Below are 18,834 nucleotides of genomic sequence, written 5' to 3'. Positions count from 1 at the left end.
TGGTTGTGATGCTTGTATGACTGCAATTGTCTCTATATCTTGTTTATGTGTGTTTGAAGCTTCATTGCCTTCTAGCGTTTCTAGGGCTTCTAGGTCACCCTCAACTCATTGTTTGGTCTGCTTCTCTGAGATTGATTTCTCCCATTCAAGAGTCTTCATGCAATCATGGCATCTTTGTCAAGTTGCTTTTGGTTCATTGATGTGAAGTTGTTTTCATTAGTTTCAAGTTATATTGATACTTTGAGGATTGCTTTAGTTCCATTGTCAAGCATAGATTACAAATTGTTTGCGTTGTTTGGACTGAAAGAGAGTACTTGTTTTCATCCTTATGTTTCAAAAAGAAAAAGTGAAATGTCTCTTCATTTAAGTATGTTTGAAACATTTTTTCATTCAAAATCATAAAGTGAAAGTAAATTTTCATTGAGTTGAGTTGATTACACTTTTCTCTTTCTCGTTGCATTAAGTTTTATTTAGGATAGTGAAAAGTGAAAATATTTTTTTACTTTTGGCATTGCTTTTGGAAGACAAAAGTGAAAGTTAGTGGAAGGCATTTTTCATGATGCATTTTGTTTGATGCATTCTTGATTGAAATTTCTTCCCTTGATTAGTCTAGCTTTGATTGAAATAAAAAGTTTTCCTTTTCTCATATAGTTGCATCATAGGTGTTCAAGTGACATCTTTTTGAGCCTTGAAACCAAAACTAAATTGAAGATAAACTTAAAATTTAACTCAATTAACCTAAGGAGCATTTGTCACTTAAGACAAATATCTAGAGATCTAGGCTAGAGACATGTTTTGACATCTTTAAACATAGTAGTTACCGCTAACTTCCTACAGTGTATCCCGGGGGTGAAATCCGTCCCAGTATGGAAGTATATAGAAGGTTCTCCAGTGCTTTCGGTTATATCGGAGGCACTTCAGTATGATAAGTATATAGGTATGCTCTCATCGAATGGTTCTGCATTAGACAACGCTATCACGACCTTCTGTTCCCCGTACCGTCACATATATATTGGGAGACCCCACTAGGTTTCCATCCTTTAGCCACAGGTAGCTGGGTCAGTCACCTTGTAAACGTGATACACCGAACATAACATTCGGGGAGATTGGTCATCGTACATTAAGTCCTTGGTTTTGACTAAGGTGTATATAATGGTTCACAGATACTTGGTAAACCCTTTTGCCTAGATTACCCCTTTTTTATTTATTTTTGTTAAAGTTCTAAAATCATTTAATTAACTACAGAAAAACATCCTTCCTATGGGAATAATCTTAGTAGATCTTGGGTTGATACAAATGGCAACATTTCCTGAGTCTACCAGTCAAGGAAAACCCTCTGACAGGAATCCTAGTCCTTTTCCTTCTTTTGGAAATACTGGTGCTCCTTATATGGCAATGTTGTCCCTTCCTGCATTGACCATTGGTCTGCCAATTTGGTTATTTTTAGCCTCGGTGATTCCGAGTGCCCAAACTACTTTTCAATGAAGTTCTCCCCAACCTAAAAAACATCAACCTCATGTTGATCCTAAATTTGACCCTTTTCATTCTTTACCTATTTCTTGACCCCTTTCTTCCTCTTCGCCTAGTGAAAGTCTGGATTCTAGTAACCAGGAAGCTAAGGAGAAGAAGAAGAGGACAAATAAGAAGAAGAAAAATAAGCAAGGGGGCAACCAAACAACTATCATTACTGATGCAAATAATGTAGAAAAATCTTCCAAACAGCTCGAGAAAGTAAAATTCCCTTGCATGTTATGTAAGGGTGACCACCTTCTTTGAAATTTTCCTGGTATTCCAAAGGTCTTAGAAGTGTGTTCCATAGGTTCACATCGACCTTTGTCATTATCCTATGGCGAACATGCTAGTGGTAAACCTTCAACTAGTGACAATAAAGCCTATGGGAAAAAGGAAACAGTAAAATTTCCTTGTAAGGTGTGTGAAGGTAATCATCCCATTCACCTTTGTCCTCTTATGGATGAAGCTTTGAAATAGTTTGAAAACCTTACAGGTTCTCAACCTTGTCTTCCATCTAGGTATCAAAAGTTTTCCCCTGATCCTTTGCTAGTTGATCAAGTGATTGATCAAAATTCATCTTTCTTCAACCCCGCTCTCTCTGAAGGTGAGTCTTGTGAGTCCATTCCCTAATCAACCATTGGTTAAGAAAATGGTGGACATGGATCCACCTTCAGTTAACCGTACCTTTCCGGTAGAGAGTGAACCTCATACTCCTTAGGTTCTTTTAGTTTCTTCAATTTCAAATGAACTGGAGGTAAATCCTCCTATTCCCGAGGTGCATGAGAGAATTTTTCCTGTTCCCATCAAGAAAGAGGGAATCTCTCATGTTCCTATGGCACCCCCTCTGAGTAGTTTAGTTACTTCTTTTGATTGGATTCGACTGGCAAGATATCGTCTTTTGTCTTATGTGACTTTCTAGATTACAATACAAGCTTACCATATGGCCATACCTAGCACAGTCATAGATGAGGGCGAATCTATTAGTATCATGTCCTTAACTACTTGGAAAGCTTTAGGTTCTCCTCAGCTTGTTCCCATCACCCAAAATCTGTTATCTTTTAACAGAGGAACCAGTCAACCATTAGGGATCTTTCCAAAGTTTCCTATTACTTTGGGAGGAAATACTGTCTATATAGATGTGATGGTTTTCCAAGGCCCTTTAGATTTTAAACTAACCCTTTTCCATGACTATATTTATGTCACAGGAGCTCTTGTATCTTACCTCTTTCGAGTGATGTGTTTCCCGCATGAAGGAAGCATTTTCATCATTGATTAACTTACATTCATTGGTCGTGAATCAAATCCCACTCAACCATCATCCCTAAATGGTTTTCATGTGCAAGCCATCTCACCCTCGCCATAGGTTAATTATGTGGCCACCTGTTCCATGCCCACATCTACTGATGATCTACTAGGTGATGTAGTATGCCATGTACTAGGGGAATTGGAGCCCGATTTTTCCATTGGATCTCTGAACATGTATCCCTTCCAGAGTTTTGTTCTCTGATCTAATGAGAACATCTTGGAATCCATGGTCTATTTTGGTTTGTGATAAAGGGTTTGGAGCATAATTCCTTGTCTTGTGTCAATCTCGTTAACAAATGAAAGAAGGGCCCTAAGGATAGTTCTTTTACTATGTAAACCTCATTAAAAATGAATTAGGTATCCATGAGAAAAGTTCTTTTACTTGTTTCATGTTCGTAAAAAAATGAAACAAGGTGTCATGAGCATGGTTATTTTCCTGTGTCAAACTCGTTAAAAAATGAAACAAATCCCCTTCCAATTCGAGTCTTTGATTAGATCTCATAAAATCCCAGTCGAGTCTTTCACTTGATCTCGTCAGTGAACCTTCATTTTATCCCCCTCTTAGTAACCAATAGTATACTTAGGTGAATGAGATGAATCTTGGGTGAAATGTACCTCGTATTGATTCATTATGCTTTGGGCATGCAGACTTATTTCAAGCATAGTTTATCTTTGTTTCAAGCTTGTGTCAAAATGAAACCAAATCCAAGCATAGTTTTTTCCCATGTTTCGAGCTTGTGAAAAAATGAAACCATCTTCAATTATACTCAAGCATAGTTTCTCATGTTTCAAGCTTGTGTAAAAATGAAACCATTCCCACTTTACATCTTGTGATTTCCATTTTTATCAGATGATTTTTTCTAGATGAGCCTTGGTTTTTTCATTCCATCGTCACCATCTCTTTGGCCGATCATATGCTTTCACTTGGTTGTTTTACCCTTGCCTAAGGAACATCTGTAATGAGTGGTCTTATTAGCCAGCCTCTTGACCTTTACATCTTTTGAGGAGTTCAATCATGACCAGAACCAATTGTTATCCTTTTATACCTCTTCTTCTTCTAGGTGGAGTCATCTTTAAGCTCTTTTCTGACTCTCGAAAAATGAAAAGATCGTCGAGTACTTTTCATTTAAAACTCATAAAAGTAAATGAGTTGACATCATCTCAGTAAAATTTTACCACTTTTTCGGATTGGGATCGACTGTTTATGAAAAGGAAACACCTTGGTCAACATGGTCAAGAGGTTCTCTCGAATATTGTTTTCTACCTTTTCAGGTTTGAGGGAAAAATTACCAAAAGGGACATGATAGAGTTTTCTTTTTCCTCTCTTTTTCAAACTCTCTAAACATGAAAAAGATACCAAGTTATACTTCCATCAAACTCGTTAAAAATATTTATGACGAAATAATTGTCACCATGATGATATCGAGTTTCTCCTTCATAGGACTCATAAAACTCACTGGGATGGATTCCTTCGAAGAATTAACTTATATGACAAGCATATGCTATCCCCTTCAAGCTTGTCATTAAAAATAATTGGGGTACTCTCTAGAAATAGTGGGGGAAAATGAAAGTGAAACATCCCTTATATAGGGAGCATGTCTCTCTTGAAAATGACACTCATCTATTTCTCATGTCAGTTTTGGATATCCTTGCTCAGTCACTTGTCCTTCATGGTTTGGGTGATCTATTTTGCCTCTCATCTGACTATTCAATTTCATCATCACGACCCTTGGTCTTAATTTGAGTCAAATGCTGCCACACTCTGGAGTCATGACACCGACGTTCAAGAGAATTCCTATCTACAGTCTATTACCTATACATTGTTTGAATCTTTACTATAGTCCTGGATCCTATTCATTACATTCCACTTTATTCCTTGTTTCATGTCTGTTGGGAACGAGTTCCCCTAAGAGCCATTTTTGGGCTAAAAGCCTAAGTTTTGGGGCAGAAGGCCCAAAGTTTTGTATAAAAAAATGTAAAGTCTCTGCATTTTGAGGTCGCGGAGCATGAAGATGTAAAGATTCACTAAGGTTTTTCTGCCCTTCTTTTTGTAAAATTCATGCCAACTGTAGAGATCTACCCATGGTCCGCGGACCATGGGATTGTATAAAAAGAAGTGTTATAATATTATTTTTAGTAGTTCAAGGAAGAACGGAAGTGAAGTAAGTTGATTCATTGATGAGTCTGTGAAGAGCTAAGAGCAAGAGTCTTAGCATAGGAAGAGGCTCTACAACTGAGTGCGTAGAGGCCTAGGGTAGAAGTCCACAACTGAGTGCGCAGACCTCTGCAGCTGTGTGTGCAAGGCAATTAGAGTCTGTACTAGGAGTATGAATCATCAATAAAGAGAAGTATTCTGAAGTTACAGTGTATTTTACTTCTGTTGATCACATGTGACTATGTTATGTTAAACTCTGGATTTATGTTGTAATGCTAATTTGATGCGTGAATATATATTATTTCCATATGTTACATTTACGCAAGTAAGGATATATGTTTACGTGGAGATAATCTTAATTGCATGGTAAGTTGGAAAACACTTAAGATAATTCGAGAAATTATAAATTAACATTGTTATAGAAGCACGTAAGTTCCTGAATCACTGTTTAGGGTTGCACAAAGGACGATTGGATACCTTCACGAAGGTTCTAAAAGACGAGTAAGAAAGTACATCGATAAGCCCTAAAGACAACCATCTCAGGGTGCATAAACTTGGTTTCCGCATTCCCCCATATTGCTTTGGGTGATACTTCAGTCCGTGTTCCACGGACTGATGCGGAAAGGGCCAATAGTGTAGGGATTTTCTTGGCTAACTAACACTAAACCTGGGTCAAGGCCCATCAATCCAAAAATTGGTTCCGTTGTCGGGACAGAAATCTGCATGAGAGATGTGTGATGTCACATCACTGGAATCCAACTAAGAAAGAGATTGAAGACTGGTTGGATAGAAAGATCCATGAATTCATGGCACAGGAAAATAGGAACCTGCAATTGATGAAAGAGTGGTGATTGAATAGATATCTGTATATAGAGATACACGATATCTTCTTCTGTTCCTTCACAGTTGAATTATACGAGTGGATCGTGTAGTTCGCAGAAATCCAAGGAAGGTGGAGGCTTGATGGCCCAATTTTCTGGACCCCAGAGTTAGTGCAGAGATTGGAAGCCTCTAAAGATAAGATCACACACATTGTCGATCTTTGGCTCGATCGTATCATAGGAGGGTTTGTAACCGAGTTCAAGGTTGATACTTCAGTCTATTACAACGAAGCAGAGCGACACTTCTTCAAAGGGCCGTGAGGTAAGTATCTAAAGTCTTTAAATACCTGGAATAAGATTTTATTGTGTGAAAAGAGGGTTATGTAGTTACCTTGATGTTTGGGGCTACACGAAGTGGAAGGACTTACAGGAACGTAGGGAGAAAGGGCCCTGAATATATCTGTCGATTGAACCTCCTCTCAGTGATGACGATGAAGTAGCACAGGCTTCTCCACGAAGCGCTATTCAATTGATAAGACAGGGGTTCCCGTGAATACCACATCCACCTACACCACCTCCATCTTCACCTCCATCACTTACAACCTCGTCCACACCACCGCCACCTCCACCAAAGTTCAATATGGTGAATTCGGTAAAGTTGCCTCTATTCAAAGACTTGGGAAATGAGGATCCGGACCAATTTTGGTTCGTCGCTAAGGCTATATGGGAAGCTAAAGGTGTTACAGATGATCATATGAAGAAGGCAACGCTGGTTAGTGCTTTGCAGGAATGCGTGCTAACCTGGTACATTAAGTACTGTAATGATAACCCAACAGTTGTGTTGGCAGAGATCTAGACTGTGCTGAACAAAGAATTCAGTAGACCTAAGTCTGAAGTGCAGTTGATAGTGGGGTTCAAAGAAATTACGATGAAACCAGATGAGACACCTTGGGAATTGGATCAATGGTTGAAGTATAAAATCCACGAAGCTAATATGAACTTGGCAGTTGGACAACACTATGAATGGTTCGTGGCTTTGCTCCTGCCTCACCTAAGGGTTGCGCTATCACAATAGAAGATTGGAACCCACGCAGAAGCCTTGGAGATTGCGATGAGACTGCATGAGACCCTGATGCAAGATTTGAATCTGGGGGTTCAGCAGATTCATGTGCAGTTGAAAAAACTCTTCTTAGAACTACACAGTTTGAAGAATGATAAGGTTGTTCATCCAGAGGTGCGCGAAGAGGTTTGGTGCCTGAAATGCAAAGGTCAGGGGAATAACAAGGATTACTACCCGGTCTTCACAAATTATGTTGTAGTAGGAGGACCGATGCCTCTGAAGCTAGAAGCTCAAGCTGAGCCAAGTGCAGGCCCTACGTTGTGGTGTTCTATACGTCAGGTAGCAGGGAAACATGTGACTAATAATTTCCATTTGCTGCAGAAATTTGTAGAAACAACACAACATCTGTTCTACAACTTCTGTCAATCGATGGGTCATGATGAACGCAATTTCCGTAGTTACGAGTTGATGATGGAGAGAACACCCACCTATAGAGTTTAGACAGAAACACGGCCTCCTGATCATGGCATTAGGATATCACGAATAGGCTTTCAAGGGCACAAACAAGTTTGAGGCAGAGGAGGACCTGGCAGAGGTTGGGGACAGGTGATCTCTTATAATTGTCAGGCAGTATAAACTCAAGATTTACACTAGAATTTAATTATTCAATCCAGGTAAGTAAAATTAGAGGCGTAGCACAATATATGATAGAATATGACCTCAAGGATCTTTTAAATAAAAACCAAGCTCTTTCAAGAAATTCAAAAGAATCATCATTTAGGAAAAATAAATAAGGCTTTTCGAAATAAAGTAAACACACTTTGGGAATCTACTTCTGGCTCCTCTTCTAGGTTGAGTTAACTCCTATAGTAAGCCTTCCTCAGTTGTCCAAGGGACAAGGGAATGTAGCCATTCAAAAGAAAGTGATTCAAGAAATAAAGAATGCAAAACCTCCTAAAAATTACTGCTATGTTGCAAGCATGAAACTAGAAATCACATGACAACTTCATTCCAACTAATCTAAGGAAAGAATCAAGATATAATGCACTGCTTCCCTTAAACACAATTCAGTACTTTATTTGTAAGAGAAATATACAATAAGAACCAATATATAATTCATGTTGTTTACCCTGATCTTATTAAATACTTCCTTATAATATATGCAACATTTAATTATAATGAAGAATTATGTGAGCATTTTGTCAACAAGTTTCACAATCTTTCCTTATGCTGATCTGGGCATCTGCTTGCAAAAGTGCAGGAATAAGTGTTTTTCTACAAAAGTGCAGGAATCTGTCTCATATAATATTCAAAGGAAATCATGAATACATGTTAAGTTAAGTTAACCAGAATTCTTGCTCAACAATTATTTCACCATTGCATTCTGGAAATAAACTTTGTTATGTAGCAATGAGATCAAGGTGAATCTTTGTAATAATAAATAAGAGAGACAATTAAAACATTCACCATTTACTTTAGTTCAGCCTTTATGAAAATACATCCAAAAGTATTGATATTAAACTTAAACAACTAGAGCAGTAAAATAAAGCTTGTGGAATGAAATTGAAAATTAAATGATTGAAAAAGGAAAGGAGCTATGAAATGAAATTGAGAAATTATCTAAGATCACACTCACACCAAGAAAACTAAAATGCAGTAAAAGAAAATTAAGAGGTTTGGGGCAATGGACTGGCTGGTGGGCCCAACCACCCAGCTCGTTGCCCTTGTAGCAATTTAAATCACAGGCTTTAAAACATTTAGGAGAAACAAAACTCAGAAGTGATTGCCAAATAAACTCATTTTAGAGTAGAAACCAGAATTCGAAGTTAAATGTTGAAGAAGTTCATTGCAAAAGTCCTGTTACAAATTCATAAAACAATGCTACACTAGTTCTAGTGATCCCCTCGAGGTATCATCCCACTAGTGCGCAACTCCTCCCTTCCTGCATAGCAATATTGATTCCCTCCTTCTGCAAACAAATATGATTTACATAATACAATCTGCCATATACAAAAACCAGCCTTCACACCTACGTGACTCCTTCCTTTTATAATGTTCTTTCATTATAATTTTGGCTCTATTCCTTAGCAAATAACACGGGGATTGAATACCAACTGATATTCATCAATAGAATATTATTAAAACCATTTACCCGTTGAAGGAATGAAGATCTGGCATGAATTTCCAAAATCTGGCCATTTTCTACAATTCTGGAAAAATTAGTTTTTTTTAACAAAATACCTCCAAAGAAGTCTGCGGATCTCCTTAACCATTACAAATTTTGGAAAACAATTTGGAGGTAGTCTATCTTGTTATATTTGCAACAATAACCTCTCTCATAATTTTCTGTTTCAGATCCATTTCCTTGGAAATCGTGCCTGAAAATTACTGTTTGAAATTTGAGATGCTAAAATTCTAGAAAAATAGTCTATTTTTAGAAAATGGCCTCAAAGACCATTATGTAACTTTTAGACCATTACGAATTTGATAAATTGGTTTGAGGCTTTGTCAATTTTCTATACTGGGACCAAAACCCATGTTCCATAATTTCTCTATTCGCCTTCACCTGTATGGAAAATGAGGCAGAAGTTGGCATTCTGGAAATTATTACGAATTTGGGTTTGAGGCATTAATTATTGCCTAAATATAAATCCGTATGACCTAGGTGTATCTTAGCTTATGTGGAAGTGTTAAAACACGATTTTGAACAAAAACCTCTTTCATATTTGCCTAAAAATGTATCAATGTATGAAAGCCCCAAATTAGTGCAGGCATGTTGGTGCAAGCAGCGCTGGTGCAGGCACAACTGGTATAGGAACTGCTACTACAGTAATGTTAGCACATGCCACAAAAGAGCCTGACATTAATGACATTATTACATTAAATTAACAAAACAAGAATAGTTCATAGATCAACAACTGTCATCTCTAAATGCCTCTAAATGATAACTTAATAATGCGTAAAACAAATAATAATGATTATAGACACTTAGTACCGGCATAAAATTATTTAGGTAAATCATGAAAATTTGGACAAAATGGAGGCTCAACAATAATTTTGGAGGGCCAAGACACTATGCACGGGATGCACTAACCCAATGCATTTGTCATGCTGATATTGTACTCAGTTCGATCACAAGATTGAAGATTGTCCTGTATTGGTAGCAAGGATATGTGAGAAGGGGGCACAGCCTTCACAACCGACTCAAAACCTGCAGATGATGAGGGTTGAACCTCGTGAAGAGGACCCGAATGTGAATATATTACTATGAAGTGGAGCTGCAATGGGTGAAAAGGGAAACAACCTGAAGAGAGTACGTGGGTCTGAAAATCTCCAAAGAAGGGGGTTGAATTTGATCTGGAGCGTGCACGTGAAATGTTTATGGAAGCAAAGAAAAGCTTCATTGAGGCCTCTATCTCATGAAGCCAGTGTAAGCCCATTGAAGAAATAGATTCTTCTATGCTTACAACCTTCTTAGAGACCTCCATGAAGCTGTTGTGTGATAGCAAGGTTGTCAAGGGATTGCAGGTACTGATAAATAGGTTCAATGGGAAATAAAACGCTCTTGGTGAACCGTGCGTAGATAAGAGAATATGAATATGGATCAAGTTATTCTAGATCTAGGGTCAAACGCGAATTTTTTGCCTAAGAAAACATGGTAGAGGATGGGGAGACTTTCACTACGGTGGTCTCCGATTCAGTTGAGGATGGAAAATCAGCAGAAGATCATCCCCATGGGACGATTACAGGGGGTGACTATAGATATTAAAGGCGCGAGTGCATTAGCTGATTTTGAAGTAATAGAAATTGGGGATGACAACAACCCCTACCCTACACTCCTTGGGATTGATTGGGCTACTAACATGAATGGGGTGATTAACCTAAAGAAGTGAAAGATGATGTTTGAAAGGAAATCACTTCGTGTAGTAGTGCCCCTGGATCCTACAGAAGGACCGTGCCATACTAAACCAATCCGTGATTACAAAAGCAATGATGATTTGGATCATATATATAAGATAACAACACGAGATCAAGATTGGGTGAATCCAATAGCGGATGGACGTAATGCATGGGACCGCGAAATTTCTTGCACATCAAACTTGGATGAAGAATTGGAGCACTGGCAAAATCGATTACATGAAGTATTGATGCTGCGTTGTAACATGATGACTAAATTGTTGCGCTATGTGTCATCGGAGGTAAGGAATCTGCCCTCTTATGATGGTTTAACTGATGTGGATATATTTTTGGATGCATTTGAAAGGGAAGTTCTATAGAAGCATCGCTTCAAGGCCTTGGATTGGGCACTGTGCACTACGCCTACAAGATGGTGGGGTATGCACAAGGATAGCTTTGATGATTGGCACGAATATAGGAGGATGATGAGAATACGCTTTGCACAGCCAAAACTATGGTCGACGGAAAATTATGATGGGAAGGATGATCTGCGTGATCACTTGGCCAAATGGACTAAATATTATGGAATGGAGCCTCAGCCTTAATGGGTGCATTTGTTATGTCACACTCTAGATGTCATACCAATGAATTGGTATTTGGAGACAAAGCTTTGCCTTGCAAAAAACTGATTGGACAAACACCTTTTAGGCTCATATATGGCATAGAAGTTGTGATGCCGATGGAATACATTGTACCTAGTCTGTGCATAGTGGAATTCACAAGAATGGCAGATCGTAGAGCCCTGGAAGAAAGGCTTACGCAGCTCACAGAGCTTGAGGAGGACAGATTTCTAGCTGGATTTCATCAACAGGTTCAAAAGAAGTGCGAAAAGGCATGGCACGATCGACAAATCAAAATGCGTGCACTCAAGGTAAATGATTTGTTTTTGTTATATGATAGCAAGTTTGATAAATTCCAAGGGAAATTTAGGATGCACTAGCTGGGGCCATATGTCATCAAGGAGATTACCGATGGTGGAGCAATTCAATTGGTAAAATTGAATTGATGACCCTTCCCAAGGAGGGTGAATGGTAGCTGATTGAAGCCATACACTGGTGATTTGGCTAGGTGACTATAAGAGGGAAGCACAGTCTTAGTGCTCCAGGTAGCTAAAAGGAGGCGTGGGACTATAAACTACACTACCCAGGTTGGGGAGTTGCACGATTGGGGAACTGCACAGAACAAATAAATGTCATAGAGTCCACAAAAGTTAACAGAGAGCTTCACTACCAAGGGAGAAACCGCGTAGGGTAGACAGAAAGTGACTGTTATGGTCATTGTTCATGATTTGATGATGAAAATATGGCCAAATGGAGTGGGGAGGGGCGGCATTTAAGTTGGAATTTAAGGGAAAGATCTTTGAAAATTTATCGCCAATTTAGCATTAATGAGCGGATTTTGGGGGAACAGTCAGATTTGAATTCGGACATGCCTATAAATTACATATGGCTGCCCAGCGAAAAACACTTGGAATTTTGAGAATTGAGGTGTTGAGCTCTCAGGCGCATATGAACTGTGAATACTTTGAGGCTTTGATAGCGAGTTCAACGTTTGAGAAGTTGCAAAAGGAGACATGGGATTTTTTGAATAGCATCATGTCGACGCTCACAGAGACTGTAAATGTTGGGGAAGCAGTGACAACTGAAGGAGTTGTTCCAGAGGTAGCGATGGAAACTGAGGGAGTTGCCCTAGAGGTTGCGAGTGTGGAAGTACCATCTGAAGTACCTAATTGCCAAGGTTTCCTAGGTCGAGGCCTACCCCAACCAAGGAGGGTCTGAAGAACAAGAAAGGGAAATAGATAGTGACACTGCATCTGGTGTGCACATCACCTAGGAAGCACCCGTGAAAGGACAAGCCCACTGCGTAGGAAAAGGGCAAGGTTGTTGACCTAGATCCTAAAGAATAGGTCAAGGAAATCCCAATGGGTGATGAGGAAATTGAAATGGGGGCAGAGGATGTTGAGGTTGAGGGGTCTGACCCTATTTCTAAATTACCCGAGTACATTCCCCCACACAGAGGAAAGACAAAGGTACCGAAGGATATCGATGAAAGTAAGGTCACCTTGCACACACCCTTACTACCAAACAAAATCATCTTTGAAGGACCGTGCCTGGGGCATGTCCCCCTTCTAAAATTGAAATATTGGGATTTAAATAACATGGGGCGTTTCCCCCATTTAGCAATAGACCAACTTATGCACTGTGTCTTCCACAAAAACACTTAGGTGACCGCTTTGGAGTAGAGGAAGTTGTTGAAAGGTGTGGACAAGGTAGGTCTGCTAAACCTGCTATAGGTGCTGCACTACAATCGTGCACCCATCATGATGATAGTCATCAAGCAGCTACTGTGCTTAGTGCACAATGGGTGTCTGTGGCTGGAGAAGTCGATACCCATCACTAAAATTCTCATCCACAGGATCACCCGATTGAAGGACTTAGGAGAAAATATGGCCATGGCATTTGGCGGAAAGACTAGCGAGCATGACCTTGTTGAAGCAATGAAGGATAAGTTTAAGCTCGCATAGAAGCCACACAGCTACACCATCACAAGTATCATTGACCCCGCGGTCAAAGTAGCAACGCAAATCTTGGTAGGAAAGATTATGCAGAAGTGTTGCATAGACAAAGTGTTGGCACTAGTGGTAGCTTTAGCGGCCTAGTGCACGAAGGGCATTCAATTTAACTGGGTGCACTACCTCTACGGTGAGTTCCTCATGAACTTCCGAGAGGGGTAGGATCACAGTAAGGCATTCCACTATGCATGGCTGCTACTGTCCATAGTGCTGGTTGCGTGGGAGTTAACAGAGGATAGCCAGTGTCCTCTAGTCACGCTAGACCTACCGGAAGCCGCGACGTTCGCTTCACTATGGGCTACAAAGGACCCTCAAAGGGGTAAGGACAGCAAGATCTTCTGGATCTTGATGGAGATGAGCATCCATATGGCCATCAGCCGCAAACCGCGGTTGTTGCCAACCAATTTTGATAAGCTACAAGAGTATGTGGAATTCAAGCTCGACTTCCACCATGTCTCGATACGTGTGTGAAAAAAACCTAAGAAGAAGTGGTATAACCTGCCATACCTGGCCATAGATGATGTGATTGCAGTGGTCCTCGACCATTGGCCAGTAGATTGGCACGCTATCTCAGACTTGACAGGTGGGTCTAACAAGTCCACCACACAGTGAAAGAAGGAAGAGGCCAAGTTGAAGATGGAACAGTTGGTCGTGAAGTGAAAAAAGGAGGTCAGGGACAAGAACAAGGCAGAGCGCACCGCCATGAAGTAGACGGCCAGAAAGACGGAGGAAGAGGAGTGTGGCTCTGACCAGTGTCAAAAGTCGCCTTCCACAGAGATAGAGGAAGAGGATGAGCAATTGGAATAGGGAGGAGCGGACCCGGAGACAAATCTGTTCCATGTCAAGCGCAATAGAAATCCAGAAAAAGTACGGTTGTGGAAGAAGTCCAAGGCCAGCAAGGCTTCTCTCGATCTGATTACCCTAACAGAGGGGGACTTGAATGACATAGAAGATATGGTGAGGGATGCTACTGCGAAACTGCTACAGCAGTTCGAGATATAGTAGTAGCAAGCCTTGGGTGCTATTCATACCGGTCTGCGTGAGCTGCAGTATGGACCAGTGTGGGTCGCAGTAGCGCAACGTCAACTAGTTTGGTTCCTGGCACCTCAGAAGTAGCAGGGATGGTGCACACATAGGATCCCCGACCCATAGTGCTACTGGATGGAGTGTTGACCATAGGACCACTATCAGCACCCTCATGGGAGTTGGACTTTACTTGGCCACGCTTCCCACTGAGGTGCTTCACCTTTTGCAGGATGGCATGATCACGAAACTACGGGCCCATGAACAGAGCGCGTTACAACTAATCAATGACTAGAAATTCAAAAATTCTCATATGGTTGTGCAGAGAGACTCCACTATTAACCTTTCGAAAGACATCATAGACAAGAATGAGCACACGATCAAGGTAGCAGTCTATCCCGGAGTTGGCCATTCTCAAAGATGAGCCAATGGATATGCAGATTCGCAAGCTCACTGCCAGGGTGCGTGATGCACGAACAAAATTGGAAAAGTTTCAGTTGGAACTGAACCTAAAAATTGCAGAATTATAGTTGAAGACTCGGCCTTCGACTCCACCAGAAACCAGAGAGTAGTGCGAGATAGTTGTTAAAGATGTCGTGATAGCAATGGATAGCACAGTGAAGGATTGCACTCCGCTCTTCAAGCAGTCACTCAAGGTAGTCACCAGTCTGCAAGAAGATCCCAATGTGCATCGGCTAGAAACACAGGCATGGGAGCTACAGCAGCGCTATGATGAATTTAAGGCGACTATGTGAACTATCTAGAAACGTTATAGGAGGCCAAGGCGTTGAAAGAGCAGGTAGATGCATCTCAGCATAAGGAAGCAGTGTTGAACGCTTGCTTGAAGCCTTGGCTAGATGAGGCATATTTGATCATGGCCACTATTGAAGGCAAGTTCTCTAGTCTTTAGGAGACCCAGTAGAAGATATGGTCAGACAGTGCAGGGCTAGCGATGGAGCAGTTGGTCGAGGAACTCAAGTAGGCAACAACCTAGTGCACCACCGAGGTAGCATTTGTCCAAGTCAAGCTAGGAGGTCTTCACGACAAGATCTCCGTGCCAGCAAAGTGACTTGAGGGCCAGTCACCATGTTTATGTTGGGGGTCTGTTGGGAACGGGTTCCCCTAAGAGCCATTTTTGGGCTAAAAGCCTAAGTTTTGGGGAAGAAAGCCCAAAATTTTCTATAAAGAATGTAAAGTCTCTGCATTTTGTGGTCGCGGAGCATGAAGATGTAAAGTGTCATAAAGCATTTTCTGCCCTTCTTTTGTAATATTCATGTCGACTGTAGAGATCTACCCATGGTTCGTGGACCATGGGATTGTATAAAAAGAATTGTTAGAAGAGTCTTTTTAGTAGTTTAAGGAAGAAGGGAAGTGAAGTAAGTTTAGTCATTGATGAGTCTATGAAGAGCTAAGAGTGAGAGTCTTAGTGTAGGAAGAGGCTCGGCAACTGAGTCCACAGAGGCCTAGGGTAGAAGTCCGCAGCTGAGTGCACAGACCCCTACAGTTTTGTGTGCAGAGCAATTAGATTCTGTACTGGAAGTCTGAATCATTAATAAAGAGAAGTGTTTTGAAGTTACTGTGTATTTTACTTTTGTTGATCGCATGTGATTATGTTATGTTAAACTCTAGATTTACGTTGTAATGCTAATTTGATGCACGAATCTATATGTTTCCATTTGTTACATGAACGCAAGTAAGGATATATGTTTAATCAGAGATAATCTTAATTGTATGGTAAAGTTAGCAAGCACTTAAGATAATTCGGGAAATTATATAGTAACATAGTTATAGAAGTGCATAAGCACCTTAATCAATGTTTAGGTTTGCACGAAGGATGATTGGATACCTTTGCGGAGGTTCTAAAAGACAAGTAAGAAAGTACATCAATAATCCCTAAAGGCTTATTGATCTATGTGAAGGCAGGGTTTAAGGTATAAAAACAACATCACAACCATCTCAGTGTGCGGAAACTTAGTTCTTGCATCCCCCCATACTGTTTTGGGTGAGACTTCAATCTGCACTCTGCGGACTGATGCTGAAAGGGCCAGTAGTGTAGGGATTTACCTGGTTGACTAATGTTGAACCTGGGTTAGGCCCCATCAAGCCCTCAATGTCGACGGTCAGGAACTCATCATGGCCCTCCTTCGACAGGGCACTTCCTATCGACTTCAGCTCATTATCCAGGAAGATGACTTAGAGACTCTCTTTCAGTACCTTAGAGCTTTCATGCCTTAATGGAAAGTTTTTCATATCTGATGACAGGTTTCCATCATTTGCCTTTGATCGGATGATTCCATGAGTGGTCGACTTCAGTTTCATTTTTTCACATTCAAGGATTTTGTTGTCGTACCTTGAGGGCCATTGTCAGTATTGGTGGATTGTCTCGTGCCTGTTAATGGTCCACATCATTGGTCGTTAATAAGGTGGTTTTCTAGCATGTTCGACTTCGACACATTCATTCGTGTGTTAGAATTTGTATTTTAATCAAGTTGGGATGGAGCACAATACCCTGTGTTTTGTTTAATATGACTTCGACTGCGTGGAGTTATCTATTGTTCATGATTGTATACATGTTTCTTCTATACGAATGGTTTTAACCATACCGTAGGACTTTACATTTATGATGATCCTTCTATATCGAGTGTTTGTGTCCATACCTTGGATCTTATATTTACAAATCATCCTTCGCATTCGGATGGTTGCACCCATGTCGTGGATATATTTCATAGTCCTTACTATCTAGATGGCTATGTCCATACCATGGATTCATGTTTTGATATTAGATATGTATATTTATATGCATCATTCATTTGCAGGTCTCCCGACAGTGTTTGTTCTTGTCCTTGTAAAAGCTCGTAAAGAATCTCAGTCATCACTCCCTGTTCTACCTTCATGCTTTAAGGGGCATCTATTACACATTATTTTGTCACACCTCTCACCTTTCCCTGCGACATATCCTGAAGTGCCCGAAACATGACCATCATGTAGACCAACTTCAAAATCCATTTTTATCTTCTATTGATCTATCAGATTTGGCTACATTGACTAACAACCCCATCAAACATGATCCCTGATGGCCACCTATGCCCGCCAAGTTTCCTTATGATATTCCCAAATTCGAAGGAAAGCCCCGGGAGAATCTATCCACCCACATTACCACCTATAATATATGGTGTTCATCGATTTATATGGTAGATGATTCTATTAAGCTTCACTTCTTGCAACGTACCTTAACTGGGGATGTTGCCAAATGGTACATCAAATTAGATATCATGTCCTACAATGATTTTTCATCTTTAGCTCAAACATTCATGTCACACTTCTAGTTTCCAACATGGAATTATATCGATTTTGGCCTCTTGTTAAATTTTAAACAAGATGATTCCACACTAATAATTAGGGGATTTTTGAGGTCTAAAATGGCCCTCCTAAGTAAATTATAAAATAATAGTGGAAATAATAAAATAATATTAGATTAGATCATCAAATTTTAGAGGGAAAAAAGAAAAAAACTATTATTTTCAACTCGTATTTTCAACTTATCTGCCTACGGGTTTACTGAAATTTCAAGTGGAAACACTCATTGGATGCATAATTTGATTCCTCATCCAAGGAGTACCCATGTTCCATACTTTCCATGGACCTTGCTACACGAAAAATGAGAAATACATGAAAAATGTGATTGCAATCATGTTTTTTCATGTATTTCTCATTTTTCGTGTAGCAGGGTGCATCGAAAGTATGAAACATGGGTACTCCTTGGATGAAGAATTAAATTTTACATCCAAAAAGTACTCCCTCTTGAAATTTGAGTAAGGCCTATTACTTTATTATTTTTTAATCTTTTTACTTTTTTACTCCAAAATTGGTGAATCATCTTCAATGATTGACATCATCACATTGAATCCTATTGGTTCTTATAATTTTTATTTTGGTTTTACATTTTTCTTAGGAGGTCCATTTTAGACTTCAAAATTCCCCTAATCTTTTGACCATATTTACGAGTGGCGTCGTCACAAGAGGATGGTCAAGGGCTTCTCCTGCCTATGATCCATTTAGCCAACTTCAAAATCCATTTTTATCTTCTATTGATCTACCGGATTTGGCTACATTGACTAACAACCCCATCAAACATGATCCTTGATGACCACCTATGCCCACCAAGTTTCCTTATGATATTCCAAAATTCGAAGCAAAGCCCGGGGAGAATCTATCCACCCACATTACCACCTATAATATATGGTGTTCATCGATTTATATGGTGGACGATTCTATTAAACTTCACTTGTTACAATGTACCTTAACCGGGGATGTTGCCAAATGGTACATCGAATTAGATATCACATCCTACAATGATTTTTCATGTTTAGCTCAAACATTCATGTCACACTTCTAGTTTCCAACATGGAATTATATCGGTATTGGCCTC

This window comes from Pinus tabuliformis, chromosome J, assembly GCF_031772625.1.
Source record: "Pinus tabuliformis cultivar Carrire ecotype Pingquan chromosome J, CPIR1, whole genome shotgun sequence".
NCBI classification, from domain to species: Eukaryota; Viridiplantae; Streptophyta; class Pinopsida; order Pinales; family Pinaceae; genus Pinus; species Pinus tabuliformis.
Note: the sequence above shows the minus strand (reverse complement) of the source record.